This window comes from Eriocheir sinensis, chromosome 2 (assembly GCF_024679095.1).
Source record: "Eriocheir sinensis breed Jianghai 21 chromosome 2, ASM2467909v1, whole genome shotgun sequence".
NCBI classification, from domain to species: Eukaryota; Metazoa; Arthropoda; class Malacostraca; order Decapoda; family Varunidae; genus Eriocheir; species Eriocheir sinensis.
In genome coordinates, this window is record NC_066510.1 from 21779791 (window position 1) to 21799789 (window position 19999).

Here is a 19999-nt window from a genome sequence, read left to right on the forward strand (position 1 = left end):
CATACATTCATATATATATATATATATATATATATATATATATATATATATATATATATATATATATATATATATATATATATATTTTTTTATTTTTTATTGGAAGTGAAACCTAAGGAATTTACCAAGGGCGAAAAACCGCTTGGAAATTGCCGGGTTTTTTTTGAGTTGGTAATAACCGATATCTCCGGAGCTGGGTTGCGGCAATAAGACTGTTAGGGGTTCCCAATACTGTGTTTACGTATGCGACACGAGTGACAGACGGGGAAGCACGCCCTACAAATATCTCCCTTGGGTGTTGTTATACTAGTAATGCCATTCTCTCTCTCTCTCTCCTAAATTCAACCACATTTAGTAAGCGCGTGAAATATTACACACGACACGAAATATGCGCTAAATGTCGCTTAATTAAACAAAACATACGAGCACACAAGCAATAATGTCTAATTCATAATACTGAGATTAATATAGGGCGGCATCCATCACATTCCCGCCCATGTAAACTTTCTCACCTGTGATTTTATTTACACACCTGCATAAAATTAACGACTGCACATGTGTAAATAATGTTAACCAGATGCAGCACTGAGGATTAAAGGTCAGTGTCTAACTACAACGGGAAAACGGTGCTTGCTTAAAAAAAGTTATACTCGAACAACACAAGGAAACATTAGCAAACTATTTAGAATTTTCAATGTTAACGATAATACTAAAAAAAAGGCCTGTTAAAACATGCTGAGAAATATCACTTTTTTCAGAGCGTTTTCTCACTTAACAAGTTGTATCGTATTTCGGCAGAGATAAAATGCTAAAGCCCATCATCATTTTACGGTTCTGTGGGCCGAATGTTTGCCGGCCGTTAATCCCCGGCCTCGGCTCCACGTGGTGTTACGTAATGCACATAATTATTGTTGCCTCGTGAAATAGTGGCGAGAACAGGTGGCGGTGGCAAGGCGACCCCCATGCCGTGCTGCGGGAATTATGCTCAAAGTTACTATTGCTACTATTACTGCTGCTACTGCTACTACTACCACTACTTCTTGTACTAACTCTGCCATTATTATTATTGTTGTTACTACTGCTGCTTTTATAATACTCTTATGACTGTTACTACTACTGATACTGCTGCTGCTACAATAATACAACTAATGTAACTGCTGCTTCTGCGAATGGTACTACTACTACTACTGATACTGCTGCTGCTGCTGCTGCAATAATACAACTAATGTAACTGCTGCTTCTGCGAATGGTACTACTACTACTACTACTACTACTATTATTATATACGGGTGTTGCTACTGCTACTAATGATATAGCTGCAGCTTACGGTACTACGACTACAACATTTTTTGTGTGTTTGTCGGCAAATGAAAACTGAGCAAGGTAAAAAAAAATCTTCCCGTAAACACTTAACGACCTACTTGCGCGCGCACACACACACACACACACACACACACACACACACACACACACACACACCTACTTAAGCGGGGTGTGTGAGGAACAAACGCATTGCCTCTAAATGACCCTCGGTGGAGGAGGAGGAGGAGGTGGAGGTGGAGGAGGAATGCCATTTTATCACCTCGCGTCTAAGTAATGTGAGATAATCCACAATAACGCGAAGTACCCACATATTTAACCCCCCCCCCTCCTCCTCCTCCTCCTCCTCCTCTTGCGCCGCCTCTCTCTCCTCCTCCTCCGTTGCCTCCCTCTCCTCCTCTTCCCTCTCAGATTCATAGATCGAGGGCTCCTTTGGGTATTAAATAAAAGAAAACATACTGCTCCCCAATATTTATGAAGGGAACTATCTCAGACCCATCTTGCTCGTCCCTCGCACCTCACCGCGCGTTGCGATGGTATCTACAGGAGCAGCAAAAGCATCCATTTTACGAAGTTTATGGGTTTTAGGCAGATGTTTGTTCCTTTTATTGCGAATATTATGTTTTCCCCTTTTTTTAACTCCCTTTTCAAACTATCGTGCCTCTTTTCAATCAATCACGGAGCACCTTTCATTTCCTTGACACCTTCCCTCGTATCCTTTCAAGCCTTCCATGTAGACACACCGTTCGCTTTACACGGGATATGAAGCTTTTTCTTTCTTCGGCGTTTTACATTCTTCCATTTCACGTAATCGGAGTCGCCCTCAAGTGTTCTCCTTATTCCCACTCCCACCTCTTTTCTTCCCTATTTCCCACCCAATCGTCTCCTCTCACTCTCAGGCTAATTCATACACCTCCCGAGGCTCCAGGTCTACTTAAAGTCATCATAAGGTTCGTGGTCGTAATGGGAACAACTTTAAACCCCCCATCCACATAAACCGTTCTGGCATAATGGGGGGGAAACCGGGTCTAAGGTAGGAAGGGGATACGTAGCCAAGAGAGGAAAGGCAGGAAAGAGAGAGTTGGAAAGTAGAAAAAAAGTTTAAAAAATCGTCGGAAGGTGTATTTAAAGAGGCGAGGAATGCAAGAAGGTGAGGGCTGTGAATTTCTTTGAGGCTCGTAAACGTTAGGTGCCAAGCCTGCCCGCCATTACAAGCAGAGGTAGTGGAGGCGATTTAATTTCCAGCAGAGGGAAGGAATTCTTATAAGGAAATTTCGTAATGGGACGGAAGAGGAAAAATATGAGCAAGGTGTGTGTGTGTGTGTGTGTGTGTGTGTGTGTGTGTGTGTGTGTGTGTGTGTGTGTGTGTGTGTGTGTGTGTGTGTGTGTGTGTGTGTGTGTGTGTGTGTGTGTGTGTACTTTTATGTTTTCCCGTTTTATTAGCAATATTCAATACACAAGAAAAATTCATGGATATATTTACATCATTTTAGGTTACGAGCTAGCCAAATAAAATCCAGCAAACAAGTACAACAATATCGAAAGCAACAATAAAAAACGAGAAAATACTGCAAATTCCCGTTCAAGAATAAATATTTCACAAAACACGAACCCCCGACCTAAAAATATATAAATCTACGGAAAACATTAACATAGTTTCCGATGAAAACGCGCAGAAATGAGCCAGAAATTTATACGAAGAAAACGGGTAAAAATTCAATAGACTGAGAGGTAGGGCGCTTCAAAATGGTTAGGAACGGGGGAGAAAAGCGTAAACGATAATAAATAGAAATATAAATAAATCAGAGAGAGAGAGAGAGAGAGAGAGAGAGAGAGAATAGCTCCTCTTTACCCTCACATCTTCTGGTGCATTACTAGAGATGATTGCCGCAGTTTTGTGTGTGAGAGAGAGAGAGAGAGAGAGAGAGAGAGAGAGAGAGAGAGAGAGAGAGAGAGAGAGAGAGAGAGAGAGAGAGAGAGAGAGAGAGAGAGAGAGAGAGAGAGAGAGAGAGAGAAAATTCTTAAACGTACCATCTCGAAAACGGTCTTAAATCTTCATTCGCCTAATACCACTTTCCTCACTTCACCGCGGACGAAAAACAAAAACAAAAAACAAAAACAAACAAAAGAGAAATGCCCAAACAGAGAAAATATATAGCTGAATACACAAATATCAACGAATAAGCTAAAAATAATAAATATAAACGATGAATGAATAAAATAAACCATGCTTTCCCAAAGTCGACGCTGACAAATAAAAATAATAATATATGTATGTAACCCCGGCACAAACCTAGGCAGCTAAACCTTGCCCTTCCCGCCCCCTTCTCTCCCCGCCACCCCTGACCCATTTCCTACACCTGGTCAAGCCTCAATAAACCAGACCTAAAATATATATGAAGCTGCAGGTGACAGGGGTTATTATCATTATTACTACTACTACTATTATAGCCATCATTTCATAACTAGTGGCAGCAGCAGTAGTAGAGGTTGTATTAATAACAGCAGTACGTAGAAGTAGTACGACGTAGAATTAGTCATAATGGTGGCAGTAATGTAGTAGCTTCGTATTCTCTTATAACAAATTCGACCATCCATTAAATCCAAAACCAGAGCATCCAGCCCTTTAACCACGGAGAGAGAGCACGAGGGCAGCCGGAAACCATCCCCATAATAATTGTTTACTTCCTTCCAACGTGGCTGTATGTTCGTGTTGGTGTGCTTGTTTGTTTGCTCGTTATTGTAGTGTGTGTGTGCGTGTGCGCGTGTGTGCGTGTGGGCGTGTGGGCGTGTGTGTGTGTGTGTCAAACACATACAACACCTGCCTGGTCAACATTTCGTTCAGACTGTTGACTGTACGGGGTCGTCTCGTCGCCTCTCTTTAATTCCAGCGCGGCTTTAGTTTTTTTTTATTGAAGTCTATGTATGTATGTATGTATGTATGTATGTATGTATGTATGTATGTATGTATATATGTATGTATGCATGCATGTATGTGTGTATGTAGGCAGGTAGGTAACTATACAAGTTTGTGTATATAACTAAGTATGCATGTATATGTATGTTGTCAATTATGTATACGATAGGAATTGAATTGGTTATGAATTAAAAGCGGAATCCCTTCCGATGACAAAACTCTCCATGCCCCTAAAAACGCTCCTTGACACTCATCACTAATGACTAAACACTTACGCACGACGGTATAATTACGCTTACTTCTCCCCCCTCCCCACGCGCCCTACACAAGACGACTCTGACGGAGAGAATTTTGCATGCGAGGAGGACCGGAGATTATTAGCACAGAAACGACCCTCTTCCTCTCGACCCACTTTTTAGGGTACACATCTTTTTTTATTTTCATTTCTCCCCCTCGCGTGCAAGATTAACGTGTATTGAAACAAGTCCATCCAAACATTTTTTCCTTTTTATTTCACTGTGAATCTCCTATTTTCTCTGGAGCCTCGCAGTTGACAAAAACAACCACTGAACCCGATCGCCCCTGCTGCAGTGTTGTACTAGAGCACATGGGGGATTGTGATGCAGAGAGCGACACGAAGGCTTTGAAGGGCGCTGCTGGATGGATCTGCTGAGCCAACACTTCCATAAGAGTTCGAACACATCTCTGATTCCTCGTACTCTCTAAAAAAAGGGAGGGGGAGGGAAATTCTTTATAATACAATGGCGATGTTTTCTGAGAGAGAGAGAGAGAGAGAGAGAGAGAGAGAGAGAGAGAGAGAGAGAGAGAGAGAGAGAGAGAGAGAGAGAGAGAGAGAGAGAGAGAGAGAGAGAGAGAGAGAGAGAGAGAGAGAGAGAGAGAGAATGAACTAATATCCGACACGTGAGCTATGTCGTCGTCGTAAGTTAAGTAGCATGTGACAAGTAACCGAATGAAAAATATCTCTTCATCACGCAAGAGAAGCAGCTTGTGTCAATACTCATGATACAGGGGGTTCGAGCTAAGAGCCAGACAAGTCGTGAGAGGGAAGTCACACGAAGGCCATCATGTATATTCTAGACGGACTAAAACGGCCAAAGGCGCTAGACAGAAGCCAGCGGGAAAGACACAGAAGTCAGTGAACAGAATGGGAAGACAAGGAAGCCCAGACACAAGCAGGATCTGGTGAAGACAAGGATACTGCCCTAAGACCCCAGCAAAGGAGGCCAGAGGAGACACACCCAGAAAGGAGCAAATAAATAGGAGCGCGGGAGAGGAACCGCCACAAAGACTCGGAAGCGACACATATACAAACACAATTATGCTGCAGCCAGGCAACCACACCAGCAAGTAAGCAGGAGGAAGACGAGGCAGTCATCGGGCAGCCACACCGGCGAGGAGAGGAAAAGGCTAAGGAATTTTATAATGTCGGGGCAGAATAAGGGAAGTGTCAAGACATCTGAAATAAAATCATATAATCATTTTGGCATTTCTAGTTTTACTTTGTGGAGTAGTGTATTGGGAGAGTTTATGCCCTTTGTTTAGCCTTTTTCCCTCTTACCATAAAAAACTAATTTACATTGAATCACTTGTTTTTTGCCTTACGTTCCATTTCTTTAAACATCAGTATCAGATAACAACCCCTTACGTTCCATTTCTTTAAACATCAGTATCAGATAACAACCCCTTACGTTCCATTTCTTTAAACATCAGTATCAGATAACAACCCCTTACGTTCCATTTCTTTAAATATCAGTATCAGTTAACGTTGTAAGTGTCTCCATACGTACATATTATGCCTGGTAAAAATCAAGACTTTTCTTTTTAACCACACCAAGCACTCTTGACAGCTTCAAAATTCCGTCCATTATAACTTGGGCAAGTTTTCTTGTCCTTGGGAGATTTTTCTGTGGCCTGACTAATATGTCTCGCCGCCTTGCACCGCCGGGGCGAGGCGGTAGCGGGCAAAAAGTTACGGTGACCTTCCCTCTTATCTTTATTTTACGGGGTTGTTCATTATCTCTTTATCTCACGGGGTAAATGTGATCCTCTTAATCAATGTCAAATGCAGTTTTATGATCTTGCTCCTCATGTCTCTTTGTATCTATCTTTGTCTCAAGAGGCTACTACGATTCTGCTCCTTATTTGCATCTCAAGGTGCCACTACAGCCTTGCTGCATATTTCTTTCCTACATCTTTTTTTTTTACAATAAAAGAGTCGGCACAAGGGCAACAAAAAGAGTGTAGAAAAAAAGCCCGCTGCTTGCCGCTCCCACAAGAGAAGATAGTATAGAGTAGCCAGAAGAGATCAATTTCGGGTGGAGAGGTGTGTTGATACACTCTTCTTGAAAGAAGTCAAGTTATAGGCAGGAGGAAATACAGACGAAGGAAGGCTGCTCCAAAGTTTACCAGTGTAAGGGATGAAAGGGTGAAGATGCTGGTTAACTCTTGCATAAGGGGTTTGGACAGTATAGGGATGAGCAAGAGTGGACAGTCGAGTGCAGCGGGGGCGCGGAAAGGAGGGAGGCATGCAGTTAGCAAGTTCAGAAGAGCAGCCAGTGTGAAAATATCGATAGAAGATAGAAAGAGAGGGAACATGGCGGCGGAATTTAAGAGGTAGAAGACTATCAGGAAGAGGAAGAGAGCTGATGAGACGAAGAGCCTTAGACTCCACTCTGTCCAGGAGAGCTGTGTGAGTGGAGCCCCCCCACACGTGAGATGCATTCTCCATACGAGGGCGGACAAGGCCCCTATAAATGGAAAGCATCTGTGAGGGGAGAAGAACTGGCGGAGGATACAGAACGCCCAACCTCGAGGAAGATGATTTAGTGAGAGAGATGTGAAGTTTCCAGTTGAAATTTTGAGCTAAGGATGGACCGAGGATGTTTAGTGTTGAAGAAGGTGACAGCTGAGTGTTGTCGAAGAACAGGGGATAGGAGTCTGGAAGATTGTGTCGAATAGATAGGTGGAGAAATTGGGTTTTTGAGGCATTGAATGACACGAGGTTCTTTTTACCCCAATCGGAAATTATAGCAAGGTCTGAGGTTAAGCGTTCTGCAACCTCTAGTCTGTTGAGAAGGTCTTCTGTTGAAAGAAGATGAATAATGCAGAGTGGAGTCGTCAGCGTATGAATGGATAGGACAGTTTGTTAAGGAAAGAAGATCATTGATGAATAACAGGAAGAGAGTGCATGGGTGATAGGACAGAGCCCTGTGGAACACCACTGTTGATAGGTTTAGGGGAAAAGCAGTGACCGTCTACCACAGCGTAAAAAGAACGGCCGGAAAGGAAGCTGGAGATAAAGGAAGAGAGAAGGATAGAAACATCATAAGCTACCTCCGATGCTGCGCTTCCATTCCAGGGCTCTACACCGACAACGATTCCTCTTTCAGAGTTGTCGCCCTCGGTTTTCGACTCCCGACGTTTTTCATGTAAAATAAATGACTGCGAACAAAATGCAAAGTGAACGTGCCCAGCCGCTGCGACAGGCCTCTACGTAAATTATTTATTTATTTAATGAACGCCGAACTGGTGTCACACGTCAACATTGTGAAATTATTTTGTTGCTGCAGTTCTTATATTTATTCTATATTTGGCAAACTAACCTTTTATCATTTCTTTTCATGACATTCTTAAACAGTTAAATAGTCCAACTCCTCACCCCCCACACGCGCGGAAGCACACGTGAACGCACACAAGCGCGCGTGGACGCGCACACAAATAAATGAAAAAAATGCTTATTCGTAAAGCCGATTATGGGAAGCTTGGTCATCATTGTTAAAATTGCATATTTAATGTAGAGTTAATAGTTGAAAATAGTTATGTTTATTGCAGAAGGGTGGTGAAAGTGGTCAAGCTGCTGCTGCTGCTGCTACTACTACTACTACTACTACCACTGATTATGATGCTGATAATAGCAATAATAATAATGATGATAATAATGATAATAATGATAATAATGATAATAATAATGATAATAATGATAATAATGATGATAATGATAATGATAATGATGATGATAATAATAATAATAATAATAATAATAATAATATAAATAGGAAGTGCCTACAAAAAAAAAAAAAACGGTATTGACGTGGCAGAGAGAGAATGTGAGCGAGTGAGAAAATAAAGACAGAACCGTCCTCGAGTGGGAGATAGTCAATACAGCCACGAGAAACCATGACTTATAAAGGGGACATGACACATCTCGCCCATCGGTACTTCAATTTTTTTTTTTCTCTCTCTCTCTCTCTCTCTCTCTCTCTCTCTCTCTCTCTCTCTCTCTCTCTCTCCCCCCTTGATGAGTTCCCTTCACAATTTTCGTTACACTTTTCTCAGGGTTGGCTTCATAATATTTGCCTCTCGCATGCACTACAATTATATCCTCGTTTTTCTCGTTTAGGCTCTGAGGCTCCTCCACTCGTTTTACTTATCCTTCTCTCGCCTTGACAATTTCCACGTTTCTTTTTATTATTTTCTTTCTTTTAAGCTTTTTTATCCTGTTTGTCTTCACGGGTAGGGGCATCCACTCCGCCTTCCATTATGTTAGCTCTATAATTTGCCAAGTCTATCTATTTTTCTTTTACTTTCCTCTATTTTGGAAACCACGTCTCTTACGGTTAAGTTACGTAATCCATAATTCAACCAACAAACTCCGGGGATGTCCCACGGAAGATGTTAAATTTTTCACATCCTCCAGATGCCGCCGCCGAGGAAACACAAAAACAAAAGTCGTAGTGGTAAAACAAGAACCGGAGGAAGAAAAAAAAAATCCTCCGCTCCAGTCCCCCGCCTCAAGTACAATCTTACGTGGTTTAACTTGGCCTTTTGCACCACCACCAAAACTTTTCCCAGGATACAGAAAATAATACGGAGGGAATTCTTACTTCTGGCAACAATGGCGTCGTATGTAAGCTCTTTATTCGCCTTAATGAGAGAAGTTCCGAGCAGACACACGCGCGGCTCAGGTCCTCCACCACCGCCGCCACCACCACCACCACCACCACCAGGCAGGCGGCCACGCACGCACCCATCAAGTTAATATGAATAACTATTACTAAATTATACCGCAGACTTTAAATATGCTCTGGCTTAGGGCGGGCTGCTCGAGGCAACTCATAACAAGGGGATAAACGGTGGTGGAATTAAATTTATTTTACTTCAGACTCAATTAATTACTGCGTTTAGGGCCACACTTGACGGTGACTCTGCCAGCGGTGTTGTTCCTAATGAGGGGGATCGCGGGGTTGTGTTCCCAGAAGATGGGCTCGTGAGTGATGCAAGGACAGCAGAGGGCGAGAGGCTACTGAATAAGAGAAGATTAGCGCAATATACGTGACTACAACATTGTGGCTCACGAGTTTGCCGATAAATTTCCGGGAGGACCTGTTCTTGGAGCCTAATCCGCTGAGGTTTAAGTTAGAGGCCCCGCTACAGTCCGCCTCCGTCTCTGGCTGACCTGCACGCTATATATAGACTATCACAGTTAATGCAAAGCCATTTCATGAGCGTTGGGCGCCCGGGATGCTATATTTATGGAGCTCATGCGATTATCACCTACTATGAATAAGTGTTTATGCCATCCATCACACGAGATAAAATTAATGTTTCACGGTATTAAAACGGGGGAGGGTTTTTGCATATTTAATGCCGACCTTGGATCATAACTTTTGTTTATGATTTACTCCCTCGTTTGGATTACAAGTCCATTGATTTATAAGCCGCTTGGGTACTTGGCGCTCATTTCTATGCCATGAAGCGGTGTGTCTGGACCCCGCGGCGAACGTCGATGACATTCTGAGGAAAAGCTTTCAGTACATGCATTTATTTCCGTGCCTGATACTCGGGCACTTTGCGTCCACATCTGTGCCTTACCACCCATCAACTTCCCTGTTTTATCATGCTGGGCCGATTCGACACACAATCCTAAAAGCTAAAAAAAGAGCATTTAATAACTGCGATTATTTGGCGCCTTGTTCGAGCGCCATATAGCACGCGGGGTAAACATGATCTCATTAATGCAAGGTCGGCCCCTAATGACGCCAATTTTTATCGGCTCCCGTAATTATGTTAATGGGGGTTAAGGACCACGGTGGGAGGCGACGCTGGACATTATTACAACGATACAGGATATTGACCAGCGCTGAGCCGCGGCTGCGAGGAAGAAGGGGCCTCAACGACGTTGATTAGAAAGCGGTGAACCAGACTGTCGGTGGAGAGGCATTAGTCCGTGGTGGTGATGATCATGATGTTGGAGGTGGCGGTGGTGGTGGTGATGGTAGTGAGTAGTACGGAGTGGGGTGGTCGTGGAGGTGGAACATGCTGGTAGGGAGTGGGTGGTATATGGGGATGGTCGTAGGGTTTGGTTTAAGGGAAGGGTTCGCTGTGGTGGTGGTACTGGAGGGGATGGGGAGTGGCAGTGAAGGGGAGAGGGAGGTTGTGGTGGTGGTGGTGGTGGTGATATTACATGGTTAGAAGACATATTTATAAAGAAGAGGATAAGGAAGAGGAGGAGGAGGGTGAGCTGGAGGGGAAGGGTGAGGACGAAAAAACACATTATTTATATACACTTTTGACTCGTATTTACCTTTTTTTACCTGTCCTATAACCGGTATTTTGCATCATTAGACCGAATTTTCTCGTCATAGAAATTTTAAGGAAAAGAGTTCATCGTCGTTAGCGGCGAGGCAAGAAAAATCGAAGCTGTCTTTACTACACGATTTTGTTTCGTCCTTCATTACGTTTAACGAGTCAATTAACGTTTAGCCTGCCCGGGTGTTAGGTTTTTTCCCTTTTATTTAACAGAACATAAACAACCCTTAAAACAACATTGCACTGCGATATACAACACACACATACACACACCGCTCCAGGCCATAAAGTTATATTTTTTCGCTAACAAGAACGCCTAATCTCCTCTCTTGAGAAGGGTGACTCGTAGGTCGGTCCTATAAGTTCTATACAGCTCTCTCCGGGAGGGTATTGGCTAGTGATCACAAGTCCACCACGTAATCAGACAGTGGGTGAATATGCACACGGCAAAGCGTATCCATAATTTACAGTGTATTCCCCTCTCGCAGTGCTGCTTTACCCCCTCCCGCTAACTCGGTCCTCGCCCCATTCCCCAACCTCCAACAGAAACTTAACCAACTCTTGCAAGTAAAAATCAAGAAGTTACGAACCGACGCTGAACGCAGGAAACAAACACACGCAGAACAAAGCCAAGTTATTCAAGAAGCAGCAAAATCACACACGAGTCGGCTAATCAGGATGGCTGCACTCTGGTGGCCGGCGACACGTGGAAGAGAACGAGGGTAGGAAAAACTAATCACGCGGTCTTTTTATTCCTTTCTGTTGTTCAAGGAATTATTCTGAGGCTAATGGAGTTGGCCGAATTTTCTTTGCAAATTCTTGAGTGAAAAAAAAAGGACTAATGAATGCTCAAAGTTGCGGAATAATTTTATCCCAAAAGTTGCGCCATAAGGGACAGAAAAGTAACGGAAAAAAGATGACTTGGAAACAAGGAGTACTCTCGTATATATGCCTGATAGGGAGCAACGAGTGGCCGTACCCAGGACTCTTTCCGACAGCACAAGGCGGCCAGAAAAAGGAAATTAGGGACTCAAATGAATACGAGCCACCTCAGAGAACAGGCATTTAAGCTAACACTGATTTTGGAGAGAAAAAAAGTATTTGAATATTACACCCACAGAGCAGCAAAACTCGGGCGACCTTACAAAGAGGTATGTCCTTCACTGTGAAAAATATGATTAGGTTTCTTTTCGTATGCTTTATTGAAAGTTGATTAAAGTCATTAGATGTGTTTATCAAGTTTAGAATGTAAACTTTAAAATAATATGCACAAAGGCTTCCAAAACTTGTCAACTTGAGCAAAGTTTCCCGGAAGAAGGACTTGTCGCGGATGAGGATGAAAGAGAGCCATGAAAAACGGACGAGGGAGAGGCGAAGTTAAACAAGAATAAGAATACGGAAAAAGATTAAGGGAATTGATACTTACAAATTATAAGTGTCAGATATTTTGTCACTAAATCACGAATACCACCATCATCACCACCACCTCTATGCACAAAAAAAATGACGTTAATAACTATCATAATAATTTTAATCAATAACAAGTACAATATTAAAATTTCTGCACTACTACTACTACTGCTACTACTACTACTCCTACTACTACTACTACTACCACTACTACTATAATGATAATATTAGATAGATACAGCAAAATATTTAAATAGCAGGATGATGTATACTATAAAATAATACTAATAACAGCAATAATAAAAGGAAGAGAAAGAAATATTGTACCAACAAACACAAACACTTACCCAAGACAAAGGATTAGACCTTCAGGCCGTGGGTGATGGGCTACAGAGCCGCCTAACACAAACTGAACACGCCCTGCATTGTTACTTCCTGGTGCTGGAGGAAGCGGAAGATGGAATAAGATAATGCTAAACTATCAGACTTTTTTTTGTGCTGCCTCGTTCTCCTAACCATCCATCATCCTCCGCCATCCATCACTCCTACCGCTTTTTCTTTTCTAAACTGAATTTCTCTCTCTCTCTCTCTCTCTCTCTCTCTCTCTCTCTCTCTCTCTCTCTCTCTCTCTCTCTCTCTCTCTCTCTCTCTCTCTCTCTCCACACCTCTTCTTTATGGTACTCAGGTAAGAGAAAACAGTTTGGGAGGTGGTGGAAGAGTCAGTGCGCAGACGTGATGATCCCTACAACCCAGGTTCGAGTCCTGTCGGAAACTTCAGTCCTATTTAAACCATTGCCGAGTGACGGAGGATTACCCAGATGCTGTCAAGATCATAAGTCAACCCTAACTTCAGTAACTGGTGGAAGAGCATGGACCAAACAAGTGTCCTATCTCGGCTGCTACTTAAAATATAACTCGACCGCGTCATTATCGGGTGGGACGGGATCTTTGGCCCTTCTGGAGAGTCTGTCGGCGCTACGTATACTACACAAAAATAAAGATGACAAGATCCTACAAGGTCCTTTAGAATAATAGGTAACTTAAGTATGCCCGTATCTCTCTCTCTCTCTCTCTCTCTCTCTCTCTCTCTCCCCGTCAGTCTCCTCGTCTTCAAAACCTCTCGACACGCATTTCGGAGATAATCGAAGCTCGTTTCCGAACCAGTGAACTAAAGCCTTTTCAACTCCATTCCTCATCCGGATTTTTTTCTCCTTCCGCTGCGAAGACTCCTACCAAGGTCATTATGTCTTTATGATCGCCTCGTCTTCATCGATCTTACTCCTCGACAAATTGCTACTATCCCTAGTTTCTCCTCCTCATCCCTCTTACTCTTCCCACTTATCTTCTCAACCATTATAACCTAAACTACTAAAGAGTTGGTGCTGTCGTTACCTCCATCAACATTTATTCAACTACTAATAAAAAATATAATAATCCTAATACTGCAACTTCTATCGTCAGTACTACTATACTGTGAATGGTTAAAAAAAAAAATGGAAAATAGAAAATGAAAAAAATGTCACTAAATAATGTCATCCTTTCTAATATAAGCACAGTGTCTTATAAGTCACCGTCAAAACTACTTATCATCACCACCACCAACCCGAGCGAAGTCAGCGAACGAAAGAAAAGTTAAAAGGCATATACAGTAGAAAATATAGCACAAAATGACACCATCCCTTTATAATCCAAGGAGAGACCTATTCTACTTGTAAATCACCACCATAACCACGAACCATCACCACCATTTGCCCTCCATTATCTTCCCTGAACCACAGAGCCAGCAAGCGAAAAAAATGACACAGTAAAAATAGAAAAAGAATCCATAATCCTTCCCTATTACCCGGTCTTTAAACCTCCATCACCATCACCACAACCGCCACTACCACTACCACCACGTGCCAAAAAAGAAAAAAAGAAAAGGGTTAAAAAACAGTATAAAATGAGAAAAAACAGCTACCTTTCCCTATTACGTAAACATTCTTCCTCCTCCTCTACTCACCGTCTAGCACCCTTTTTCCCTTCCACTGTGGCACGCCCCGAGGCTGGGAACCTTACGCAGGAGTCCCCCGAGGCACGCTGCGTCTCCTGCTCGGATTTCCGCACCATTAGGGTAAGGTGCGGCACGCAGCTGGCTCTCTTTTTCCCTAAACCTGTGGAAATTGAGTCTCTTAGGGTGATGGGAAAGGAGGAGTGGTTGGTAGAGAGGTAGATGTTGAGAGAGAAAAAAAAATACACCTCTTCTCTCTCTCTCTCTCTCTCTCTCTCTCTCTCTCTCTCTCTCTCTCTCTCGAATAATACAATGACCGGAGGAACACAATCGCGACTCAATCACCGGACTAATTAGAGGAGTCATTGGCGTCCTAATGACTCGCTTAATGACAGATCAGGAGGCTCATTAGGCCGCACGGCGCACACAATAACGCTAATGATAATTTTCAGATTGAATATAGACGCACAATAAATGGCCTAATTAAACGGCGTTAATAAATATATAAACTAATAAATGAACACACCACTGAATGGATGACCAGGAGCATGCGTGATGTATAGATGAGCTACATGAATGTATAAATGTATAAATGAATATTCCAGCATAAATAAAAGTGTATCCTGAGTACTGATAGCATATTGAAACTGCTTTGAAATTCAGTTTCCCTTCAGCGATATTACTCTACCTCATTCACCCATTACGTGTTTCATTATCTTATGAATCTGTTATGTATGTCAAATATTGAGGGTTTGTGTGGGTGCGTGCGTGCGGGTGGGAGGCGAGTCTGCCTGTCTGTCCGTGTCTGTTTATCTGCCTGTCTTCTTGCTTGCATTTATGTGTCCGATTGTCTTTCCCTCTGTTATCTGTTCGTCCCTCCGCCAGCCTGCAGCAGCCCGGCGGTCAATAAATCATTGCCAGATTATCGTGTCGAGACCAAATGAGCTGAAACTAAATGTCATCAAATACCTGTATATCCAGGTAAGTCTATTCTATTACATGCCAATGCCAATTATATTTTGTAGTTATCACTAATAACGTGTTTGTGGCATTACACGCACAATATTAACTGGTACTGGAAAATGATAAATAAAATTGATAGGACTGACAACGGTAGATGAAAACATGGCACTTGGCAAGATAGAAACGAGAGACAATGGAAAGAGGAAGAAAAAAAGTTTGAGCACGCCAATTCACCTCAAGCGTAGCCATTAGCGCACCAAAAGGCGGAAGACCAGCTTAATTAGCGTCCTCATTAAGGCAAAGGTGCGTATTTTTCTGCCTGTACGTGAATGTAAAGAAACCTAGACGGCGAGAGAAGGAAATATGACAAACAAAACTGTAAAAAGGGAACTGTCGAGTAAGTGAATGAGGGTGTGGGTAAGGAGCAATTTTCAGGAGAGGCAAGAAAGGTGTTGCGTGAAGAGGCCAGAGGGAGGGTAAAAGGCAGGGACAGGAAAATATTTTGGGCTGGCGGCGGTGGGAAGCTAAAAGTTTATGAAGGAAGAGGGAAAAAAGCGAAAAATTATATCCCATCTGTTTCGCCTTTTTTTTCTTCCCTTGCATTCTCTACCTTTTCTTTTTTTCGACTCTCCCTCTCCCTCCCTCTCTCTCTCTACCCGTGCGTGTGTGTATGAGCGCTTAATCTCTCCCTAGTCGACTTTCTCTTCCTCTTCCTTCAAGCTATAATATACTCATTCCACTTTTCCACACGCCCTCCTCAACCCAATCTACTCCTCATCCACCGCTAACTCCTTTCTCGTCCTAGTCCTCTTCCTTCTCCTCTTTCTGCTTCTGCTCCTGCTCCTCCTCTTCCTCGGCCTTTTCTTCCTCCACTTTGATGATGCATATCAATGGGGAGGGAGGAACATCCGTCTCCCACACCTGTCGCCATGCCCAGGTAATCAGGGATTTTTACGTGCCAGGGCCTGAGCGAGCGGGGTCTTGGCAGGCGACAGATTGGGGCGTTAGGAATGTTTTTAGGGAGCAACCTTGATAAATACCGGGGCGTAGGAGTGCAGGTTTATCGTTCCTTTTAGGCTCTTGCAGGCAGAAGGGAAGGAAGGACAGAGAGAGAGAGAGAGAGAGAGAGAGAGAGAGAGAGAGAGAGAGAGAGAGAGAGAGAGAGAGAGAGAGAGAGAGAGAGAGAGAGAGAGAGAGAGAGAGAGAGAGAGAGAGAGATAGAGAGAGAGAGAGAGAGAGAGAGAGAGAGAGAGAGAGAGAGAGAGAGAGAGAGAGAGAGAGAGAGAGAGAGAGAGAGAGAGAGAGAGAGAGAGAGAGAGAGAGAGAGAGAGAGAGTCACTCTAGAGAGAGAGAGAGAGAGAGAGAGAGAGAGAGAGAGAGAGAGAGAGAGAGAGAGAGACGTCAGGTGTCGCTGTTTCGGTTGGTAAAGCGAGGAATGACGGAATGGTCGTTTTGATACTGATATTATTTCAGGACAAAAAGTGCATCAGTATAATCTTCTAAACTTATTCAATTATGAAGAATTAGGAAAGGCCTTTATTTATTAGTGCCTTATAGGATTCTTTCATACAAACACGAGTGATACACTACAACAATATAAACAACCGGAGGGTCGAGGGGTTATCGATAGAATTCATGTGTATATATATTACCAGTGTTTGTGTAAAAGGACTATGAAAAAAACAGCGCTGCAAACACTAAAGAAGACAGGACACACACACACACACACACACACACACACACACACACACACACACACACACACACACACACACACACAAACATGAACCGACTGCACCAGAAAAAAAAAAATAGCCGTGGACAGGAAAATGCTTGACACACAAAATTAGAATGATGAAAATACACGCTGAAAAAAATTGTAGCATCAGCAGGAACAGCAGCAGCAACAACAAGAAAATAGCAACACAAAGCACAATGTACGCAACTGAAATGCCGGAGGAAAAGAATGGCGAAACAAAGTCAGATGCCAGAAACAAGACCACAAAGGACACATCAACACAGCCCACCACTCTCTCTCTCTCTCTCTCTCTCTCTCTCTCTCTCTCTCTCTCCGTTCCCTCAGGCCGTTCCTCCTTCACTTCCCCCTTCTCAAACTTCACGTACGTGCTGGCAAGTTATCCTCGACTTGCCTGCCTTGCTAACTTCAGTGTGTGAGGGACGGCATGCTTCCTCATTGTTTTTGGTTCCGCCTAAGACATCGACAGTTACATTAATTATAGGAACGGCTGACCCAGTATTTCAAACTCTGGAAGGGGGAACGAGAAGGAGGGGGGCAAAGAGTGAGGGGGAGGCTACAGAGGTGAGATGAAGGGAGTTTACAAGGTGAAATAAGATATGGAAAGAAGCGGACTTACTAGGAGAGGTGTGGTGAAGGAGGAATGGATAAGAGGCGAGGATCCGACGAGTAGGAAATATTCGAGGAGACACATCCTGCTACGAACAGTTTGCGTGACCCTGCCGATGATTCTCACCTCTTAAAGCAGCACCAGGAGAGGGCGCAGCAGATGCACTCCAGATGTCGACTAAGAAACGCTTCGCACTGCCCAAGACCAATAAATTAAGGAATAATCTCTCGGCCTTGGCAATGCCCCTCCGCTGTTAACCCTGATTCACGGTTTCGAGGCAGCGGCCAAAAAATCAATACATTCGAACCTTCAAATGAGTGTTACACGGCGTGATGACCTTCGCGAGGCGAAACACTGAGGCTCAAACACTGGAGCTTCGCCAAATGAGTGGAGTGCTTCAGTCGTTCATTACGGAGAAGAGAAAAATACAGAAGATAAACTATTGTAATTCATTTGAGTCACGGTTATTTTACACAGCATTGATGAAAACGCCCATGCAAGAATGAAAAAAAGAAAGATGAACTGTTGCCATTTCTTTCCGTCAGATATATTTCAGTAGGGAGCAAGAGAATGGCTACTGTGAGGAAAAATAAAGAAATGCTGGCATATCGAGAAAGAAAAATCGTAGCAGCGCCGGCAAAATCTTCCCTTTAGCATTCTCTCTCCTCCTTCCCGCGGCTTTCATCCCACTTCATTCACTGTGCGGGGAACTTTCCGGGTGGAGTTTGCCTCAAAGTCTAAAGAGCAAGGTGGATTTTCCTTTCCCTCGCCGCACTTCTTTTTATATCTGTGTGGCGGAACGGGCGGCGGGAATCCACATTGCAAGTTTGCTGCCACACCGTGTTCAGCCTGCCCCGCCTGCCACTTCGCTCCACCTTTCCCTACCCGGCCCAGTTTCCTGTTTCACCACACTACCTACAATATTTCTCCACCTACGCTTCCACTTCCCCTTCTCCAACCCACTTTTCAGTTACAGCACACCACCCGGAACATTTCTCCACCTACCGACCCCCTTCCTCTCCACCACCTAGTATCAGCTTCCACTCTAACGGTGAACTAAAACTTTTCTTCTTAGCTGGCAGTCTTTTCTTAGTTTTTCGTTCATGCAAGGGTGGCTGTTGGAAATACAATATAGAAAACTGTTTAATAGCTGAGCATGTGTGTGTGTATGTGTGTGTGTGTGTGTGTGTGTGTGTGTGTGTGTTCCCTCCTGCGAGATAAATGAGAACCAATAACAGTGATGATTAATGTTGAAGGTGGAGTCGAGGGGGTGGACGGAGGGCTGTTTCGCCGTGACGGAGTAGTGTTCCGGGGCACCGCGCGCGACCCTCGGCATTGTTAGCGCGGCGGCAGCGGCAGAACGCAACAGTCCGGCCGCGAATAGTCTGCCACTTCGAAATTCGATAAGACGTTTTTTTTTTTGCTTCACCATCGTAGTAGAGAGCGTTTTCTTTCTAGATGTTTTTTCTTCAATTTTTTCCCCGTTCTTTCTTTCTCTCTGTATGTTTGTTGATATTTTTGTGTGTAGCTATCTTTGTTTATCTACCTATCTATCTTTGTTTGTTTACCTATATCCGTTTATTTAACTGTATTGTCATCTATCTATGAATTTCTATAAATGCTGACCTTTTTATCCATCATTTTATCTATTTATCTTTCAAAATGTTTATCTAGCTTTCCTTCCATCTGCTTTCCGTCACATCCATCTACACGGGACACGCCGCACAACACACCAATACAAAACCTCAATCCGACCCTTTCTCCTCAACCTTTCACCCAGTTCCATCTCGCCCCTCGTATATAGCCCACTTCCTGCCCCCGTTTTCCTTCCTTCCCTCGCGCCTTCCTTGCCTGCTTCTTCCCACCGTCTTCCCACCTCAGTTTAGGCAATCACCCACGCCCCTCGTGTGTGTGTTGTGCCAAACTAGAAGGGAACACAGGGGATTGTAGTGTTATGTGGGCCAAAGACGATTAGCTCCCCCTAGTGCTGTCGCATCCGAGTTGGCTATAGCTTGAAGAGGTTGATTTATAGGAGCAGAAAGGGAGGGAAGGAAGGGGGAGTAAGCGAGCCTGTGTGATGGGTTCTGGTGGCTAGGTATTGTGTGTGTGTGTGTGTGTGTGTGTGTGTGTGTGTGTGTGTGTGTGTGTGTGTGAAGGGAAATGGTATGGCCTGTTGTGCTGGTTAATGTATGGCACGAGATAGTGGCTGTGGTGGGAATGGTGATAGTGGGTGAGGGGAGAGGGAGGGAGAGAGAGAGGGGAGGCTGGAAGGGAAGAAAGGGCAGGAAGGAGAGAAATGTGGGATGTGGCATATGTGTCATGCGATGTGGAATGAATGGTGGTGCAGCTGCAGTGTAAGTGTGTGTGTGTGTGTGTGTGTGTGTGTGTGTGTGTGTGTGTGTGTGTGTGTGTGTGTGTGGAGAA

At 43.7% G+C, this 19999-nt stretch overlaps 1 long non-coding RNA gene across 1 annotated transcript; it reads right to left on the reverse strand.

Annotated features, from left to right (window-relative positions):
• Positions 1-4726: 4726 nt before the first annotated feature.
• Positions 4727-17751, reverse strand: LOC127001345 (uncharacterized). The gene is made up of 3 exons (XR_007755112.1): positions 17585-17751; positions 14259-14409; positions 4727-4959 (listed from the first exon to the last, which is right to left on the reverse strand). It is a non-coding gene; the product is annotated as an uncharacterized LOC127001345 (long non-coding RNA).
• Between the last annotated feature and the right edge of the window lie 2248 nt (positions 17752-19999).